This window comes from Puma concolor, chromosome B1, assembly GCF_028749965.1.
Source record: "Puma concolor isolate L17-30 chromosome B1, mPumCon1.1.hap2, whole genome shotgun sequence".
NCBI lineage: Eukaryota > Metazoa > Chordata > Mammalia > Carnivora > Felidae > Puma > Puma concolor.
Window position 1 is genome coordinate 20,789,074 of NC_141670.1, and position 13,161 is coordinate 20,802,234.

General features: G+C 37.5%; 1 protein-coding gene across 2 annotated transcripts in view; it reads left to right on the forward strand.

Moving 5' to 3' along the window:
* Nucleotides 1-13,161, forward strand: part of FGL1 (fibrinogen like 1) — a 54,686-nt gene that overhangs the window by 20,647 nt on the left and 20,878 nt on the right. The window contains exon 1 of one of the 2 annotated variants that reach the window (XM_086702866.1): nt 4,624-4,772. The exons of the other annotated variant lie outside the window; for it this stretch is intronic. The gene's annotated coding sequence lies outside the window, so the exon portion shown is untranslated. Of the gene's footprint in view, nt 1-4,623; nt 4,773-13,161 lie in introns of those variants that run through there. 2 annotated transcript variants of the gene reach the window in all.

Below are 13,161 nucleotides of genomic sequence, written 5' to 3' on the forward strand. Positions count from 1 at the left end.
CCCAAGTTTCAGAACTGTTTTGCAAACATCACAGCCTTTGAAAAGCTTGTGTTGGGGTTTCAGAAAGGGGCTTATGTCCGAGTCTAGGTTAGATTAGGGAAAGAGAAAGTAGTTTTTCCCCACAACCGCTGCATCCATTTTGAAATCTCCCTGGTGGCAAGAGCAGCATTTCAAGACACCACCATAGTCCCAGAACATTAGCCGTTGGCCAGGAACAGAGCAACTTTTTTTTTTTTTTTTTTACATAATAATATGGGTTTTCCCTTATATAATGTTATGTGTCAATTTAAAACATCTAAAACAGTTTTACTAAATAAAATAATAATATGGGTTTTCCAATGAGATAATTACAACAGCTTTGTCCTTGCCTGCCTAGAGCAGCAGAGGAGCTGTGAAGGGGTTCCTCATTTCATAGGACTCTATATCCAAGTTGACTCATCCATTGCATACATTTACACAACCTAGTTGACTCATTCATTACATACATTTATCCATGTTGCCTAGTTATCTGTGAACTCTCTTAACTTTGATATAAAACTTTAATCCTCATTATGCTCTAGGGAGGATCCTTGTAGATAATAACAAATGATCGAAAGAGAAGAATTTCAAAGTGGGAGTGGATTTCAAAGTGGAATTTCAAAGGGGACTAGCTGATCTAATAGCTTTATTTTACAGATGAGAAAGTTGAGGTTCAGAGAGCCACGACAGAGCCTGAATATCAATGCAGTTCTTGCAATTTTCAGTAAATTGTTTTCACTCACTGACTATATCATTCATATGTCATGGCATGGATTAATTAATTCAGGAGCTATTTACTTAGCATCTATTAATTTAAGTTTTAACTAGTTACATAGACTATAGAAATAGGGTGATTCTCTATAATATTGGTTTAGTTTTACTAATTTTAAAATGCTTTTGGGGGCACCTGGGTGGTTTAGTTGGTTAAGCTTCCACCTTTGGCTCAGGTCATGATCTCACGGTTCATGGTTTTGAGCCCCTCTGAGCTATCTGAGCCATCAGCTCAGAGCCTGGAGCCTACTTCGGATTCTGTGTCACCCTCTCTCTCTGCCCCTCCCCTGCTCGCACTCTATCTCAAAAATAAAGAAAACATTTAAAAATAATTAAAACATAATAATATGCTTTTCTATAGAAATTTCTCAGACCTATGCTATGTGAGAACAAGTTTTGCATTCTTTGAGAACTCTGCCTGAGATAATATCCAAACCAACATTTTAGGAAGGAGTTTCATTACTTCCCCCTGAGAAGGCTCTGTTAGTTGCCTGAATGAAGATAGTTCTTGGTGACCTCTTTGCTTGATACAATATGCTCCATTTCTAAATCTTTCAGTAAAAGGCACATTTTGAGTTTAAAATGTGATCATTGTACTCAGGATTTTAAAAGTCTCATAAAGGGTGCATGTCCCTGAATTGGGAGTTAAGGTTGGAAAATATAACCATCAGAAATAGAGGCTGGTTGCATATGCTAAGGAATGTAAGATCAGTTGTCTGAGTCTAGTTCATAATGGGGCTGAGAACAGACATGTTTGCTGCTAGAGGCTTGAGCTGCCTGGAGATGGGGGGAGCTGGAATTAAACCTTCCCACTGGGACTGGGTCAGATATCAGATAATGGGCACGTGTCCAATCCAGCAGACACAATCCAGGGTCCAGAGGGGTTGGATGACAATCATGCTATAACTGATGTATGAATTGAGAGTTCTCTGAATAAGATCTTCCGAAAGGAGAAGGAGAGAACTTGTCGGTGCTCGTCCAATTCTGTCCAGGAGCCAGAGCGACCTGATCTTGGTACAACTATACCTGTTGTCCAGTGGAAATATTCTCAGGCCACAGAAGAAAAGTCTATCTAATTACTTTACTCTGAAAAACAAAAAAAGCCTATCCAATGCCCTTTATTCATGTTCTTTATGTATCCAAAATGCTTTTGACTTGCTCTCCAGAGTGATTCTGCCCACCCATGAGGAATTTTCCATGCAAATAACTGAATAGATGATCTTACTAAGCAAGTCTCTTTTTCTAAATTAATGTGTTAGCTTTTCTGTTTTATATACCTCTTGAGAAACTGCTGAGCATAAGTTAGTTGCCGAGAAGCTAATCACACTTAGGGTAAATGCATAAAATCCAACTTCTAGATAAGCTCATTTACGATGTAAGCCTTAATAACTTCACTATCTTTCAGTGAAGCTGCATTAAGGATTGTGCCTTAAAGTGTGCATCCCAATACTTCTGTTTCTGGTCTGTCTCCTCCAATGCTGAATGTAACCCACTCCTCTTAAATCATTTTCTCACACTTCTATCAGCCAACGATCTCAGGTCTCATTCTCATTTTATAGCTTTGGTACAGTTGTGCAAGGTCACCGATTTGACCTTTCCTATTGACATTTCTTCCTGCATGTTCTAGCAATGCATCTGTGTATGAAAGGAATAATGTTGCCCCTAGCAAACTCAGTGTCTGGCATGCTTTCACACAACATTATCCCCAGATTCTGTCCTTAGTGTCTAATTCGCTTTTTCCAGGTTTTTCCCAAGGCAATGAATCTGGCCAAGTCTTCAGAAGACAGCAGTATCCGTCTTTAATGGTGAAGAGCACAGATTCTCAGCGCAAGTGACTTTGAATCCTGGCTCTACCTTGTGCTACTTATGTTACCTTGGGCAAATTACTTAAGCCTTTGTGCCTCGGTTTCTTCATTTGTCAAATGGAGATAGTAACAATGTCTGCTCATAGGACTGTTATGGCTGAATGAGTTATGATATATTTACCATGTCTGGCACATAAGTGAGACTCATTGTCATGGTTATTCCCGCTTCTGAAGAAGGGAGCACAAGGTTAATTAAATGCCTGGCTGGGGAGAAGGCAAAAGGAATACAAGAAGGAAAAAATAGGTTTGCATTTCAAAATATTTCTTTTACCATTGAGGTAATTATCAAATCAGCCAAATAATCCCCATACTTTTGCTTTTAACATTTAATGTCAGCAACTTGAATTCTCTACAATTATGAATGTATAACCTCCACTTCTGTGGGCATACATCACTTCATCAGGAGGGAAAACTTTTCCCTTCTTCCCCTCCATGTTCTTTGACTAGTCTAATAATTAAATTAACATAAGACAGATTAATAGGACAGGAACAAATTTTGTGCTTATGAAAGTCCCAAAGACAGAGACTCAAAAGGCAGTCAGACAGTTGAAGCTCATATGCCAGGATGAGCTAAGGAGACTCTGGTAGAGGTTTGGGGCTTTACAAGGGAAGAAGAAAAAGTCACAGGAAGATGAGTAGAGCAAATGTTTGGTAAACAAATGTTTGCCAATGTCTTTCTGATAAAAGGTTATCTTTGGTAGTAACTCCTTCCTGGTACAGATTCTCTATTTAAATTCTTTTAAGCAGTAAAAGGGAAGGCAAACAGCTCTTCTAGAGTCTGTTGGGCTTGACTGTCTTCAGCTCGAAATAAGCCCCATGCCAAAGTGGCATATTTGGGGATCATGTATCCTGTTTCCCCCTCAACTTCAACCTAACTGATTTTCTTTCCAGTGAGTCATCAGGATTAGCTTTTTCTAGATAAGCTTAAAATTTCTGAGTGAATGACAGGAAAATGTTCAAAGGACAGGTTAAACGTTGGTAAAACTTGACGGTAGAAAACAACCAAGAACAGAAAGAAAACACAACTTCCGCATTTTACTGGAATCTGAGTTAATAAATAGGGATCACAGAACAAATAGCAAACAACAGCTTGAGTTACATCAGAATGAAGAAAGAAATGATGAACCTGGATTTCCAGTCTGAAACCATTACTCAACCAGGGGAGCTCACAAGTTGCCTGTTACACGTTCAAAACTCCTCTAGAGTTTAAAACAACAGGAACAACTTGTTCAGATTTTAACTGATGTTTCCGGATAAATTTCACAATTTTGCACCTCAGGGAATTTTTTTTTTCTAATTAAGGAAATTTTTTTTAATGTTTATTTATTTTTGAGAGAGAGAGACACACACAGTACTAGTGGAGGCGGGGCAGAGAGAGGGAGACAGAATCCAAAGCAGGCTTCAGGCTCTGAGCTGTCAGCACAGAGCCCAATGTGGGGCTCAAACCCACGAACTTTGAGATCATGACCTGAGCTAAAGTCAGACACTTAACTGACTGAGCCACCCAGGCACCCCGAGAATTTTGCTTTTCTTAAAGATTAACTAAACTGACTATTTCATCTTGGCAATTATTAGCTTGCCACATTTTTTATAACTAAGAGAAATCGGGCTTCTCTCCATATTGTAGTTGAAATGACATTTTAATCCATACCTTTATAGGTAAAACTTTTTTATCATTAGTACTATAAAGCAAAGCTTCAACTGAACTTTGGTTTTCCTTCATCTACAGCTGAGCATTATCAAAGTTCAAGTACAAAAATTCTGTGGATGAGCACAAAAATAAGAGCTGGAAAAAAAAAAAACAAAACCAGAGATGTATTTTCCTAATGATCTATTATTAGCTCTTTCATAAAAATTCTTACTAATAGGAGAAAGAAAGGAAAAGATCAGAATACTGCAATTTGTCATTGAATCTACTTTTTTAGCTTTCCTTCCAGTTAAACTGATTTCCTCATATATTTGTTTCCAGAGTAAAGCCAGAATCAACATTGTCCCTATTTCTAATCAAATAACAGAGAAGCAATTACAAAATCTGAATGCAGTTAGAGGATCCTGGGAGGCAGAGTGGCTGGATCTAGCCTGAGCTGTGTCTCTGACTCATTTTTGACTTCAGGCAAGGTATTTAACATCTCTGTATTTTTGACATAATTGTAATAATGCTAATTGACTTCATAGGTATGATATTAAGCATAACTCAAGAAACAACCATGGGCTCTTAGGCCAGGTTAACTAGAGAGAAGCCTACCTTTGCAACTTGGAAAATAAATTTAGGATTATATCTCCTTTCCATTCCCAGCACATTTTGAATGAATTGGATGGGACTTTGATGTAAATAATAGAATTTGCAGTTTTTAATATGCAAGATGGAAAAGAAAATAGGTTATGTTACAATTTCCATTTCAGAAGTAAAATCTTCAGAAATGCTTTTATTTCTACCTTTTGGGAATCTAACTTATTTAGCTTTCTAAGGTTTTTACTGAGAGTAATCCTTAAGATAAATAACAAAGATATTGTTATGTTCCATTTTCAGAAAAAGGAAAAAAAATAGCCTAAAGGAGTCTCTAAGTCTGTGTTTATGGCTGAATTTTTAAGTAACTGTCTTCCATTAAGGGTGCAGTCCATTTGTCAATGCTAACTTACTAACCATGCTTCCTTCAATAGCTCTTTCTTCTTTTTATTTCTTTTATCTTGTATCCTTTCATTTAAAAAAATACATTAATATGCACTTTTGTTTCATAATTTTGTTTATAAAAGTTATGTACCAGCTGTATAACTTTTCAGTTCCAAACTTAACATTTTTGCCTTTAAATCTAATCCACTGTCAACTAACTTAAAAAAAATTTTAGTCGGGAAGAAATTGGGCTTTAGAGATTTAGAATAATTTATATCAAATAACACAGTATGTCAAAGAAGAGCCATTTGATAACTATTTTAGTTTTATAAAACTTTAAAGTTTTGAAATAGCCCAAAGCAAACACATAAAAAATATAAATGTACAGTGAGGAATTAAATAATCTGATACAATTTTATCTTAAGCCAGATTTGTAAAATAATAATGGTTTACTCTATGAATTATAGAGACCAGACCTCCAAAGCATTTGAAATACCTAATACCTAAGCATTTCTTCAACATTGTGGAATATGTTTACTATTACAGCGAGGGCACTGAGGAATTTTAGATGACTTGGCATATTGAATTATTCTAAGTATGATCAAATTAATATAACGACTTTAAAAAATATGTTTGGGGCACCAGTCAGTTCAGCGTTTGACTCTTGATTTTGGTTCAGGTTATGATCCCAGTTCGTGGGATCGAGCCCTGCATTGGGCTTTGCACTGGGTGTGGAGCCTGCTTGGGATTTTCTCTCTCTCTCCCTTGGCCTCTCCCCTGCTTGCACGTGTGTGTGCCCTCTCTTCTCTCTCTCTCTCTCTCTCTCTCTCTCAAAAAAAAAAAAAAAAAAAAAACAACCTTTACATATTTATGACTCTGCAAATGATTACAGAAATTTCCATCATGTGGAAGGGTACTTGTTTACTTTTTAAAACTTGGAACTTTATGACAAGTTTAAAAATTAAGTGATAAATAACCGTAAAGGTACAAATGAGGTTTTAAAGAAAATAGCAGCATAGCTGTTGTAATTCTGCCTGATGTTTATTACCAATTGAAAAATATGAGTCAAACTAATAACTTGTTATGAGATAGGTACGATAGTAGCTTTAGCCTATTAAGATAGTCACATTTTAAATACATCAAGCTTTAAGTTTTCAGTTATTTATTTTTTCTTGGGATTTTATAAATTCAAATATCTCTTTTTAAAACAATATAAGCTAGCACACACCCCAATGTCATATTTGCAAATCAAACAAACTTTACAAAAGCCAAAGAACATTATGAAACGTTCCTAATCACCACTAAAAGACAGGAGACAGCAGAGGGAATCTGATAGGGACAGCTAACAAATTCAACAAACAAAAAGAATTTGGTGTCTAATAAGAAACTGTAAGATTACAATAACAGACACTGGGAAGTTCTAAAATTCTAACTTCAGTTCATAACTTTCCTTCTATTGATTCAACAAGTATTTTGTTGAATACCTGAACCGAGTTGAATTGTGTCCCACCAAGGGATACGTTCAGTCCTAACTCCCATTACCTGTGAATGTAATAGGGTCTTTGTAGATGAAAAAAGTTGGAACAAGGTCATATTGGATTAGGATGAGCCCTAATCCAATGGGCTGGTGTCCCTATGTGGAGAGGGAAATTTAGATACAGGGACACACAGAGGGAAGACAGCCATGTGAAAGTGGAAGCAGAGGTGAGTGTTGCTACTACAAGTCAAGGAATGCCAAGGATTTCTGGCAACCACCAGAAGCTAGAAGAGGCAAGGAAGCACTCTTTCCTCAAGACTTTCAGAGGAAGCATGGCCATATTGACACTTTAATTTCACACCTGTACCCTCCAGAAATGTGACAGAATAAACTTCTGTTGCTTTAAGCCACCAGCTATATGATAATTTGCCCCAGCAACCCTACAAAACTAATTCAGTACCTATCTACCCAGCACTGGGATATAGCAGAAACAAACAAGATCAAGTTCTCCATTTCATGGCACTTACATTGTAGATAGCAGTTGGGAGGGGGAGGGGACAGGCTATAAACATATGTATAATATTTCATTATATCTGAATATATAATTTCAATTTCCTTAGTGTCTAGCTGTTCCTTTCTTAATACATTAGGTTGAACTGTAACAAAAATGGTATACGTTTGAATATTTTTGACCTACAACAATGGCAATTTCATATATTTCAAATTAATACACATAATACATCTCTATGAATCTGATCACTCTAGGTACTTCCCATGAGGGAACCATACAACATTTGTCCTTTTGTGTCCGGCTTATTTCACTTGTCATAAGGTGCTCAAGGTTAATATTGTGTATGTTATCTCATTCTGATTACCCATTCATCTGTGGATGGACATTTGGATTGTTCACACCATCTTTTGGCTGTTGTGAATAATGCTGTTATAAACATTGTTGTACAAATAACTGTCCATATGCCTACTTTCAATTATATCTGTTTTTTACAGTGTGAACTTTTAATTTTTTTCTTAATACTAGAATTTTAAAATCACAGTTTTATCACAGTTTTACATAGTGCTAAACAATATGTTAACTGAGAGAATAAACAATAGTATTGAAGTCTAAATATAATTGCCTCTTCTATTTTGCAAAAAGATAGGTAGAAGTTGGGCAATGTAGCAGAAAACAATGGCCTTGAAGTGTTTCTGATTAAAGTAGGGAAATACTACATATATTTTATAAACAAAGACAAGCTCAAGTCTTTTATAGAGAGCTTTTCCTTCCTGATGATCTTTAGAGAACACCACTCACCATCTCAGCTTTTCTTAGGAAAGATCAGTCTTGTTTCCAGTGAAATACTATAAATAATTATTGAAATTTACTACAGACAACAGTAGACACATTGACAACCTATACTGTTTTCCAATATGATTTATGGAGAGGAGTCATTGAAAGTAATTAGATTCTTTCTCTTTGTTTTCTCCCATTTTTTTTCTTTCATTCTGATGGAGGAAAACAAGAAACATATTTTAGATATTGTTATATTTTATTAGGACTTAGTTGCATATAATTATGTTTAAATGAACAAAAGTATACCATGGACATGGAAATCTTTAAGAAAATAAATCTTACTGTAACAGTGTTTGATTACTATGCCTAATATGAAAGATGGATGGAAATGCAAGCTGTGCAGCCACTCTGGAAAACAGTATGGAGGTTTCTCAAAAAACTAAAAATAGAACTACCCTACGACCTAGCAATTGCACTACTAGGCATTTATCCATGGGATACAGGTGTGCCGTTTCGAAGGGACACATGCACCCCCATGTTTATAGCAGCACTATCAACAATAGCCAAAGTATGGAAAGAGCCCAAATGTCCATCGATGGATGAATGGATAAAGAAGATGTATATCTCCTATATATATATATATATATATATATATATATATATATATATATATATATATTGGAGTATTACTCGGCAATCAAAAAGAATTAAATCTTGCCATTTGCAACTACGTGGATGGAGCTGGAGGGTATTATGCTAAGTGAAATTAGTCAGAGAAAGAGAAACATCATATGACTTCACTCATATGAGGACTTTAAGAAACAAAACACATGAACATAAAGGAAGGAAACAAAAATAATATAAAACAGGGAGGGGGACAAAACAGAAGAGACTCCTAAATATGGAGAACAAACTGAGGGTTACTGGAGGGGTTGTGGGAGGGGTTATGGGCTAAATGGGTAGGGGGCACTAAGGAATCTACTCCTGAAATCATGGTTGCACTATATGCTAACTAATTTGGATATAAATTTAAAAAAATAAAAAATTAAATTAAAAACAAAAGTTGGAAATATCTTCATACCTAAACATATACGATACATCTAAAGCAAATTATTATGGGGCAGCTGGATGACTCAGTCCACTAAGTGGCCAACTTCGGCTCAGGTCATGATTTCATGGTCCGGTCCGTGAGTTTGAGCCCTGCGTTGGGTCCGTGCTGACAGCTCAGAGCCTAGAGCCTGCTTCGGATTCTGTGTCTCCCTCTCTCCCTGCCCCTCCTCAGCTTCCACTCTGTCTCCCTCTCTCTCATTCTCAAAAATAAATAAACAGGGGCGCCTGGGTGGCGCAGTCGGTTAAGCATCCGACTTCAGCCAGGTCACGATATCGCGGTCCATGAGTTCGAGCCCCGCGTCGGGCTCTGGGCTGATGGCTCAGAGCCTGGAGCCTGTTTCCGATTCTGTGTCTCCCTCTCTCTCTGCCCCTCCCCCGTTCATGCTCTGTCTCTCTCTGTCCCAAAAATAAATAAACGTTGAAAAAAAAAAAAATAAATAAATAAATAAATAAACAGTAAGAAAAAAATTTTAATTATTGTAATTGCAGTAAGAATTTGTTCTTCTACAGACTTTTTTTTTTTTTTTTAACAAACAGACTCTTGACAGATGGACCAATGGTAATGACAGATTCTCCCAGGAACTCCTAGACAAAAGAAACATGAAACTACCCCTTGATGGGAATGAAAATGTGTTTGTTTATAACATCACCTGCCCTTGGTTAGGGTATTCATTTCTACCCAAAATTTTCCTTACGTTGTAAATATCTCAGTATCTGCATGCATAGTTGAGAACACTACTATATTGTAACTAAGGCTTTTTAGTGTAGTTGGTGTTGACTTCTTAAAAAAAAAAAAATGATCGTGGTTTTCATGGCAATTGTAAAAGTTACCTGGAAAAATTTTAAAGTGTAATTCCAAGATGATTTTAATCAATTAGAAAATATTAATTGATAGCAACCCTATTCATCGTCTCAATTTGCTCATACTTCTCTTTCTTGGCAAGTCTCTTCTCACTTCTGAAACAGATGGAGGGTGTTTCTTTACAGTGGGAACAATTTTAAGTGTCATTATTAAACTTAATTTTCTGTATATTTTAATATAAGCTAATATTTTAGATGTAATTCAATATATTTAATATAAGCTAAATATAAGAGCTTAGTGTACATAGCCCCTGGCATAAAGCAGGCACCCAATACATGCTTGAATATTAAATGGTTACTAGGCAAACAGAGTAATATATCAATTTTTCTCAACAATATGGCTATAAATTATATTCTATTAATGTATAAAAGTATGACCTACTGAAAAAAATGCATCTACAAATGCTTATTAGAGCTTTTCTGTAGTGATATCACAGATGTTCTTGGGTTTTGTCTGAGTTCTTTGGCCATTTAGCCTTGTAATTTACTCAGCACTGCACTTCTTTCTTCATTTACAATGTTTACTTTGTTTACAATGTTAGATGATAGGGTTAAGTTAAAACAGGCAAGTTATACATCTTCAGGGTAAATTAATTGCCATTGTATGGATTTCTGCCCAGTGTTATCATATGGAACATTTGGTATTCAAGTGCTTCTCTTTAGACTGTTAAGTAAATACAGATATAGAAAGAAACTTAATATATGCCTCCCTTCAGAGAGAACTACTTTGAAAGAAATAAGCAAAATATTGTGTCTGTACCTTTCCTGGGTACATGAATGAGGCTTGACAACCCGTGGGCTTCTTTGGAGAATGATGAGCCGAGGACAAGGCTCTTTTGTTGGAGAATCGCCCTACATTAGCCTCTGATGATCTTTTCTGTGAGCCTGTTCATTCCTCTGGAGAGAAATCTCATGGTCTCTGGCCTGGAAAGTAGTGGGAGGAGTAGAGAGAGGGCTGCCTGGCTGCCAGGACAGATGGATCCTGGTGGTGTATGGAGAGGTGCCTCAACCTGTGGAACAAACTACTCTCCCCTGACCTCCACTGTGCCTGTGGTTATGTTACCTGGAGCCTCTCTGGTTCAACTTCAGTGAACAGTGAGTCTTGCTCAGTATGGCACTGGCACAAGAACAGCCACAGAGATCAAAGGAACAGAACCCACAACCCAGAAACTGATCCACAAACATATGGCCAACTTATCTTTGACAAAGCAGGAAAGAATATCCAATGGAATAAAGACAGTCTCTTCAGCAGATGGTGTTGGGAAAACAGGACAGTGCCATGCAGAACAATGAACCTGGACCATTTCCTTACACCATACACAAAAATAAACTCAAAATGGATGAAAGACCTAAACATAAGGCAGGAAGCCATCAAAATCATAGAGGAGAAAGCAAGCAACAACCTCTTTGACCTCGGCCACAGCAACTTTTTACTAGACATGACTTCTAAGGCAAGGGAAACAAAAGCAAACATGAACTACTGGGACCGCATCAAAATAAAAAGCTTCTGCACTGCAAAGGAAACAATCAGCAAAATTAAAAGGCAACCAACGGAATGGGAGAAGATATTTTCAAATGACATATCAGAAAAGGGGTTGGTATCCAAAATCTATAAAGAACTTCTCAAACTCAACACCCCAAAACCAAGTAATCCAGTGAAGAAATGGGCAGAAGACATGAATAGACACTTTTCCAAAGAAGACATCCAGATGGCTGACAGATGAAAAGATGTTCCACGTCACTCATCATCAGGGAAATACAAATCAAAACCACCATGAGGTACCACCTCACACCTGTCAGAATGGCTAACATTAACAACTCAGGCAACAACAGATGTTGGTGAGGATGCAGAGAAAGAGGAACCTTTTGCATTGCTGGTGGGAATGTAAATTGGTGCAGCCGTTCTGGAAAACAGTATGGAGGTTCCTCAAAAAAATTAAAAATAGAACTAGCCTACGATCCAGCAATTGCACCACTAGTATTCATCCAAAGGATACAAGTGTGCTGTTTCAAAGGGGCACATGCACCCCCAATATTTATAGCAGCACGAACAACAATACCAAAGTATGGAAAGAGCCCAAATATCCATCGATGGATGAATGGATAAAGAAGATATGGTATATGTATACAATGGGGTATTACTCCACGATGAAAAAGAATGAAATCTTGCTATTTGCAACTTGGATGGAATTAGACTGTTATCACGCTAGGTGAAATAAGTCAGTCAGATAAAGGTAAATATTATATGATTTCACTCATATGTGGAATATACGAAACACAACAGATGAACATAGAGGAAGGGAAGCAAAAATATAAAAACAGGGCGACAAACCATAAGAGACTCTTAAAATACAGAGAACAAACCGAGGGTTGCTGGTGGGGTGTTGAGTGGGGGAAAGGGCTAAGTGGGTGAGAGGCATTAAGGAGGGCACTTGTGTTAAGCACTGGGTATTATATGTAGGTGATGAATCACTAAATTCTATTCCTGAAATCATTATTGCACTATATGTTAACTCACTTGGATTTAGAGTAAAACAACAACAACAAAAACTAAGTCCTGTTGTCTGGCGGGTTGGGAGAAGCAGTATTCATGCACTGTTCAGGGTTTAGGTGAGGATGTGAATGCCAGGCCATCACCTCCACCCTGCCTTCCAAGCTGGCTGGTGCCTTCAGCCCTGCACCGGGGTGGGGCGCGGCAGGGCTGCTTAGCTTGCTATTTGTGACGGTCCCCACTGCTGCTGCTTGTTCCTCAGTTTTAGCAGCGCTGCCAGCTCCCCCTTACGCTTTGTACAACCTAAAACATGATGACATTGCACCCCAGGTGTTTTCTCTGCCCCCTTTCTCTTCGACCTTGTCAATTCATGTCTTTGCCATTTTTCTTTACTCCTTTCCTAGCGGGGTTTTGCGGGAAAGGAAATATAAATTCATGTGTTCAATCCAACCAAAACTCTCTAACTCCTTTTTTTTTTTTTAATTTATTTTCTTTTATTTTAGAGAGAAAGAGCACAAGTGGGGGAGAGCGGCAGGCCGAGAGAAAGAGAGGATCTAAGCAGGTTCCATGCCGAGCATGGAGCCCAACATGGGGGCTCCATTCCATGACCCTGGGATCACAACTAAGCTGAAACCAAGAGTTGGACGCTCAAATGACTGAGGCACGCCT